This window comes from Protopterus annectens, chromosome 9.part0 (assembly GCF_019279795.1).
Source record: "Protopterus annectens isolate FY-2018-M chromosome 9.part0, PAN1.0, whole genome shotgun sequence".
Classification (NCBI taxonomy): domain Eukaryota; kingdom Metazoa; phylum Chordata; order Ceratodontiformes; family Protopteridae; genus Protopterus; species Protopterus annectens.
Window position 1 is genome coordinate 84236600 of NC_056743.1, and position 7287 is coordinate 84243886.

A 7287-nucleotide genomic window follows, 5' to 3' on the forward strand; every position below is an offset into this window, starting at 1 on the left:
CTGGTGAGTAAAGAAACTTCCCTCTGGCCACACAAGAAAATGGAGGAACACAGGAACCAAATACAAAGCCCAGGAATCAGCAAATCTGGTCTCTGGAACAACTAGCTAGGAAAGTTAGGAAAGCAGAAGTATTTTTTTGGTTTTTTTAGTTTTTTTTGAACAAACAAACAGAAAATACAGTAAATGCTTTGTTTTTCGACTAAATTGCTATCAAAGGCTAGTACACTTGAGTGTATTAGCCTGGTTGTTAACTTTTAAGCAAAACTTTAGCCAAGAAGTGCAATCAACAATTTAAGCACAGAAAAACAGGAAAAACAGATAATATAACAGCAATATAAGCACAAACAGTGGTCGAAAAGCACAATAGATCGAAAACAGCAATAAAAAATGCTAAAAAATGCCATTATAGACTTTTGCCACAAAAGCATATCTACTTATTACAGTGCCTGTCTGCATATACAAATTATTCTGAAGCAATATATATTTAACCCATTCCTAATAGTACTTATTGTCTGCAAAGTAATGTATGTAGTAATTCTGGTTATTTCAGCTCTTATTAAAAATGCTGTGTATGTAAACAGAATAGTTGCATATTGTAGCTGTTCTAGTATTAAAGCGAGTTTCATTATGGCAGTGGTGGGACTTGAGCCTGAGGTCCCACAAAAGAAAGGGGTAGTGTAATAAAGCAATGGAAATGCCATGCACCTCATTGCTGTCCTTTCCAACCAAAATCCAATGCTGAGAATAGCTGTAATATCAAAAAAACAGATTATAAAGTAATATGGCACTCTGTGACCAAGACTTCTGCAGTGGCATTCATGAGCCTCATATCCCTTACAAAAGCATTGTTCATAGGTTAGTACTAGGCTAACTACTATTGTGGGCAATTTTAAGCCTAGCCATTTACCCCATGTGAGAATGAAACCCTGCACCTTGTGTTTGCAAGGTAAACACTTTAACCACTATGCCAACCTCCCACATTTCCAGTAACTCCTTTGTGATCCAGAGCACTAGCACAATGCATTCACTGGTGATTACAAATTAGAAAAGGCTCATAAATTATCCATAAGCTGAATTATGTAGCCGTGCCTCATTAACTAGTGGTCTGTAAGTGGCTGTATTATTTGTACTGGAATCTGATCTGATGTTAGTTCAAAACCGGGGTGTATCTAGGCATACTCAGCACACTTAAATGAGTATTTTTTTTGTATTCTGAGTTTCTCTTGGAAACTTCAGTAACCAAAAAGCCTGGAATACTTAGACTTGTGTAAACCAAGATTTGCTGTACAGAAGTATGCAAAACATTTGTGTGAAAGGAATGCACCTCTAAAATAGCTATTTTATGGATATAATTGGTAACATTTCACATCAAAATAATGTATTTCAGTCACGTGTCTAGCAGCAATATTTTAAGGGTTAAGTACATTTTAAAATGATATATAGATGGCTAGATCCCTGTTCAGAATGGCTTTATAACTAGAGGTACGGGTGGTGAGAAGTTGCCGTCCATTAAAGTGGACACCGTACTGATGAATCTTCCCTGCAGAGATTTTCTTTATATGGTAAATATAAAAAACAAATGTATCAATAAATAAAAAATAAATCTGTCTCTGCAGTACTTAAATATCTCTAACATAGAAACTTTTATTTATTTATTTTTTATCTACCCATCTAAATCAAAGTCAGTGAACTGGTGTCATCACCACATCCACAGACACAGCTGGAGGATTTTCACCATGATGCCCATCACCATTGCATTTTTTTTTGTAGCTGTTGTGCATTGTGCATATTTTTCAGTTGACTAAATGCACCCATCAAGAACTTAAGCTCCACACTAATGATGCTGGTTAACCAGGACTGCTGGAATGTGATTGTAATAAAAAAAAATGCCACCCCACGGTGATACAAATCAGAGCTCTTGACCTCTTAAAGAAAAAAATTCTGCACCAAGCCAACAATAATGGAGTGAGAGGCTTAGGATAGGGACAATCTTGAATATTGACCTTATAAATTTAGGAAGTTGACAGAATAACAGGTTTTGCACTAGCATGTGTTTTCTGGAGGTAATGTTACCTGAAATGCAAATGTCTGTCAGTATTTAGTGACTTCAGTCCTCAATAATTTGCCAGAAAACCACAAATTCTATGAAGGACAGACACAGCCAGCTTTAGGCACCAGGGAACCCTGCAGTCACTGGGGCTCCCACTCTTCTGGGGGGGGGGTCCCAACTACAGCAGGTTATCTTATCTTGATATTTTGCAACAAAAGCTAGTATAGCAACGTTATGTAGTTAATAAACAAGCTGGATAATAAGTCTTATTTATATCTCCTTTAAAATGTAAAAATATCTCTGGTTATCATTGGTTAAAAGCGTTTCATCAAGTAAAAGGCTTCACAATTCAATTAAATATTTTACCACTGACATAGTACTCCTGGCTTAGTTAATTGCTGCTGGTGGGCATTCAGTCCACTAAAACTAATGTAGCAATCTTTAGGTAACTGTAATATCCATGGATCCAAGGGAGCACACTTAATTGTGTGGGGGCCCACAAAACCTGCTAATGGATGTGGAAAAGAGCAGAAAAATATATTAATTTTCTGATTCTACTCTTTATGCTGAATAGGGCTGTGATACGATCCTGTTAGGTCAAAGTTGAGGGTTTATATTATATATTCGAAAATTCAAAATTTCAAACCTCATATGTTCGACAACATATGAGCGAAACTTAAAACCTTGAATATAAAGTAAAAAATTACCTTAACACTCTGAGCAGGGGGGAAAGCCCTCCTGCACCCCCCTACTTAAATATGCCAACTCTGAGACCGCACTTCAGTGCAGAAAAGTGAAATTTTCCCATTCTGCGCGTACAGAGCCATTGCCTTTCACCTTCGAACTTTTCAAAGTTCGATCATACGGTGTCGACCATATGACATTCGAACTTTGAAATGTTCGGCAATTTAATAGGGACCCCAAAGTTGATAATGGCCCCTCCTCTCAAAGGCACCAATTTTAACACCAGCCCTTCTCAGATGAGTGTGTACAGAAAGCTGCTGTAGGTTATGGGGGTGAAGGGATTACGTGGTTATTATCAGTTTGATTTTTAGCACATTCCAACCTTAAAGGTGTTCAAAGAAAGTCATTATAGCTTATGTTTAGGTGGAGGACAGTATGGTCATTGTTTATTTTAGCTTGCTCACAAAACTCAGATGCATACAAATGTTATTATAGCATGTTTAGGGGCAACAGAGTAGAATACATTACTGTAATCATTTTTTTCACTTTCCTCTCAATCACACATCAGACATGTATACAGGTGGCTGCCTTTGACGGTTAGGGGTGAGAAGGCATTCTACATATATGTATGTCAGCAGTCACTTGAAATACATGACTGTGATAATTTGAACATCCTAACCTAACAGCATAACTGCATAGGTAGTTATCATATTTTTTTTGTGGGGGGGGGGTTAGAGACGAGCAGTATTACCAGATATGACCTGTGTATCCCTTCAACAACCGGCTTGTTAATTTATTGTGAGCTACTATTTTGTCAGCTTTAAACATTAAGCCTTGGGCACAACTTATGTCTTCCTTGAAAGAAATAAAAATATGAGTGACATTCTTCTCTTACTCATGATTTTTTAGGCCAAAATTGGATTAAAAGGCTTGGAAAATGCATCCCCGAGCATTTATAACTACATGACGTCTTGGGTCCTGGCTTACTTGAGTTATTTCCTAAATGGTTATTACTGTGCTGGTAAGGTGTGATGAAAGGGAAACTGAAGCTGAACAGCAATGCTGAATTTCTTTCCTTAATTATAATTTCTCTTCAAGCTATTGTTAGATGAAATGGTTGTGTAAAAAGGTAAAAAATGCAATTCAGAGCATATAGAAAGTTATGTTTTGTGAAAAAGCTGAAGAGGAAGGCAAAATGTGAGAAAATGAAGAAAAAAGTAATATACATGGTATGGGGAGCCCAAGATGGTGGGGAAACAGAGGGAAGGAGTGGAGGGGGCTAAAACAGTAGGCCTAGGCACCAGTTCACCTAAGTCCAGACCTGTACATAGAGTTGCTGTAATGCATCATTGTTGTAACTAAATGCCAATAACTGTGTATGTCCCTCTGTTAAATTGGCCAACATAGTGTGGCACACAGGCCTGTTGTAAGAGCATTGTAACTACAGATCTGTCTATGCCTACTCCTAAAACTTTACAGCATGAACTAAAAGGTTGCTTAGGAGGGGTGGCAGTGACAGGGTGATACTTGGAAGTGCCTAGGAAGCCCCCAACTTGACATTTGCTGGGGGGGGGGGGCAAAATGCTAACACAGGCCCTGATAACAGACCAAATATATCAGGAAAAAATCTGGACATTCTGAGAAAATCTGGATAACTGGAAGGTATGAATTCTGTGACATATTGCACTTGTCTAATGCACAATGAAGAGAGAAAGGGAAATTGTGATTTTTGTCCAAACTAGCTCTGTATGACAATTTGGGCATTTTTTTATTTACTCTAAACCCTCTCTGCAATACACAGGTCATAGAAATTTTTAAGTGGTTAATAAATGCCCCATGTTACATTTCTCAGTGATTGGCTTTAATCCAGCTAATCAGAACAAGGGTGTAACTAGACATACTCAGTGTACTCAAATATATATTTTTCTGAGCATTTCTTGGCAACTTCAACATTAAAAAACATAATATTCAGAACTGTGTAAATGAATATGCACAGTAGAGAGTTATACCAAGAATGCTTGTGTAAAAGTAATACAACTCAAAAAATGTTTTTTTATGGTAATGGTAACAGTTGAAAATAACGCGTCCAAGGGTTGAGTACCTTTTTAAAGTGACAAGCGGGTGGTGTTCACAGCATTAGAGTTGAGTACAAAATGTAGATTTCTGGCTACACCCCTGAAGAAGAAAAAAAAGAAACGTAGGAACTCGGCAAGTATTGCAATGTTAATCGAAAACTGAGTACAGTACTATACGTCTTTAAAAATTATTTTAAATGTTGTCTAATAGAATAACTGTCAGTTAGTGGAAAAATGTGATGAGGAAGAATTAATACGGTTTGGAGACGGATTTAGGAAGCTCATAAGGTCTAGCCTTTTATTTCCAGGGATATATGGTCTTGGAATACTATTTCAAGTGCAAAGGACCAACAAGCTTATGTAATAAATTATCCCCGGAATCGGGGACAAACTGATTATTAATCAGGGTAATCAATGACACTTTCTAAAATATTAACACTGTTAACAGAATGTGAATCAACAAGCATTTTCTGAAGCAGAAGAAGTCTATAATTTGTATGTATTAACTGTAATCTACCACGTTTCCTCCCACAATCGTCAGTTTTATAACGGATTAGGAGGGACAGAGCAAAATTATGTGCCAAAATGATGGAGAGTTGGGAGATACAGTTGTCTCTTATGTGTTTTATAGCTGAATAAACTACTGACAGAGCAACGACACGTGGCTCCCAACTGCCCAGATTTTCAGGGAATGTCCAGATTTGTGCCTCATATGTTTGGTCTGCTCCTCATAAAATGTTTGGTTTCCCGGTAAATCACTGAGTGTTGAAGACGCCAGATAATGGTATACATTTGAATTCCATACTGCATTAGGGTTACCACCTGTCCCACTTTGCGAGGGACAGTCCCTCTTTGGGCAGTTGCGTCCTGACAAAAAATATTAAAAATGGCAAATGTCCTGAGATTGTATGACATAATTATGTCCTTTATGTTATGTAATAGTTGCATAAAACAGTTATTCTGTATCTAAAATACCTAAATGTTATAAGAAACAGAATAAGCAACTAAAATGCTACAAGAATAAGCTTTTATTTAGACAAAAAAGTTAAGTTCTATCCTTTGCACTGACCATGGGTATGTGTCGGCCTGTAAAATATGATGTTTGTCCCGAAAATGTCCCACTTTGGCCATTTGAAAATGTGGCAACCCTATACTGCATAGCGGTCAGTAAATGCATTTCAACACAAATCACGTTATCTAGCAACTAAGTTTATAAGAGCAATGTTTAAAATCTGTACCTATTTTGTGCCTTTGCCCCCCCCCCAGTGATTTTAGATTTAGCCAGATTTTTTGCGCTAGGGTAAAAGGCATGCAACGACATAAATTAGGAAAATGCTTTAAAATATGAAATATCACACACACGCACGAAATTGAAGAAAACTTGGTTTACTTTCAGAAATCCCTGGCAGATAATAACCCCTGTGTGGTACTGGACCAACCTGCACAAGTCCCAATACCCAAGCGTGCTTTATCCGTGTTTACCTGTCTGACACGCGCCACAGGCGCGAGGAAGCAGCACACCTTGGGCCCACTCTTACAGTCTGATACAAACGTGTCTGTTTACAAAAACAAAGAAACACAGTAGCTTAACTTAGACTGCAGTGTGAACATTCCTTCTGTGTAGCCTTGGAGCTCCAGAGTTTCAAATTCATTCATATCAAAGTTAAACATAAACCTGGCTGGGAATGTTGTTGCCTAGTTAACAGTTGTCTAATCAATATACTGTATGTAGCACATTTCAAGAAAAAATAAGTTGTACATTAAAATGAATTAGCAAAAATGCTTATTTGTTTGTGTGTTTATTTTGAAAGCACCTGGTATTGTCCATATAGCAAAATTTGGCTTGTTATTTCTTTTATTTCTTTACAAGCACCATACCAACATGTTTAGCTCGTCTTCAAATATTCTCATATAGGACTACCTAATTTGAACAATCAGATTGCATACTAAATGCCACTTGTTACTGATACATAAGTAAAAACAATGCGAACTACTTGCAGAAACAAGTCCTGTTTCAGAGAGGAACACTTGTATTTGGGACGCACCTTGTTGCAATCTATTCCAATAACTGTACAGAAAGGCATGTTGTGACATAGCTATTAACGTCAATCAGGCAAGAATCTACGGCTGCAATACTGTGATAATTTTACGTTAAAGAGCTTTTTTACTTGTGTTCTACCGCGTATTTGTGGGTTCGATTCTCTGATTTTCTATTTGCAAATCCATATGCTCTGATGTAATCCTTGGGTCAGCCAAGGAAAAAATATCTGTGTCAGTTAACACTTGGTATTTCGTGTTCAACAAATGGTTTAAAAAACATCATGGGTGCGTGGCTCCACAAGTGTTGTTGTAACAATACTCCCAGCTATAACATTTGAGCAATAAATGAAAATAAAATAATGCTTACCAGAACTTTTATTTAGCGGAGGTTGAAGCTTAAAAGATCTTGTCCTCAGCGCTGGTTCTTTGAAATGGCAT

At 37.4% G+C, this 7287-nt stretch overlaps 1 protein-coding gene across 4 annotated transcripts in view; it reads right to left on the reverse strand.

Moving 5' to 3' along the window:
* ANO1 (anoctamin 1) overlaps window positions 1-7287 on the reverse strand; it is a 1045885-nt gene that overhangs the window by 1036659 nt on the left and 1939 nt on the right. For 3 of the 4 annotated variants that reach the window (XM_044082589.1, XM_044082584.1, XM_044082590.1), the window contains exon 1: window positions 7217-7287. This exon is cut by the window's right edge and continues 155 nt beyond it. The exons of the other annotated variant lie outside the window; for it this stretch is intronic. The gene's annotated coding sequence lies outside the window, so the exon portion shown is untranslated. The remainder of the gene's footprint in view (window positions 1-7216) is intronic. 4 annotated transcript variants of the gene reach the window in all.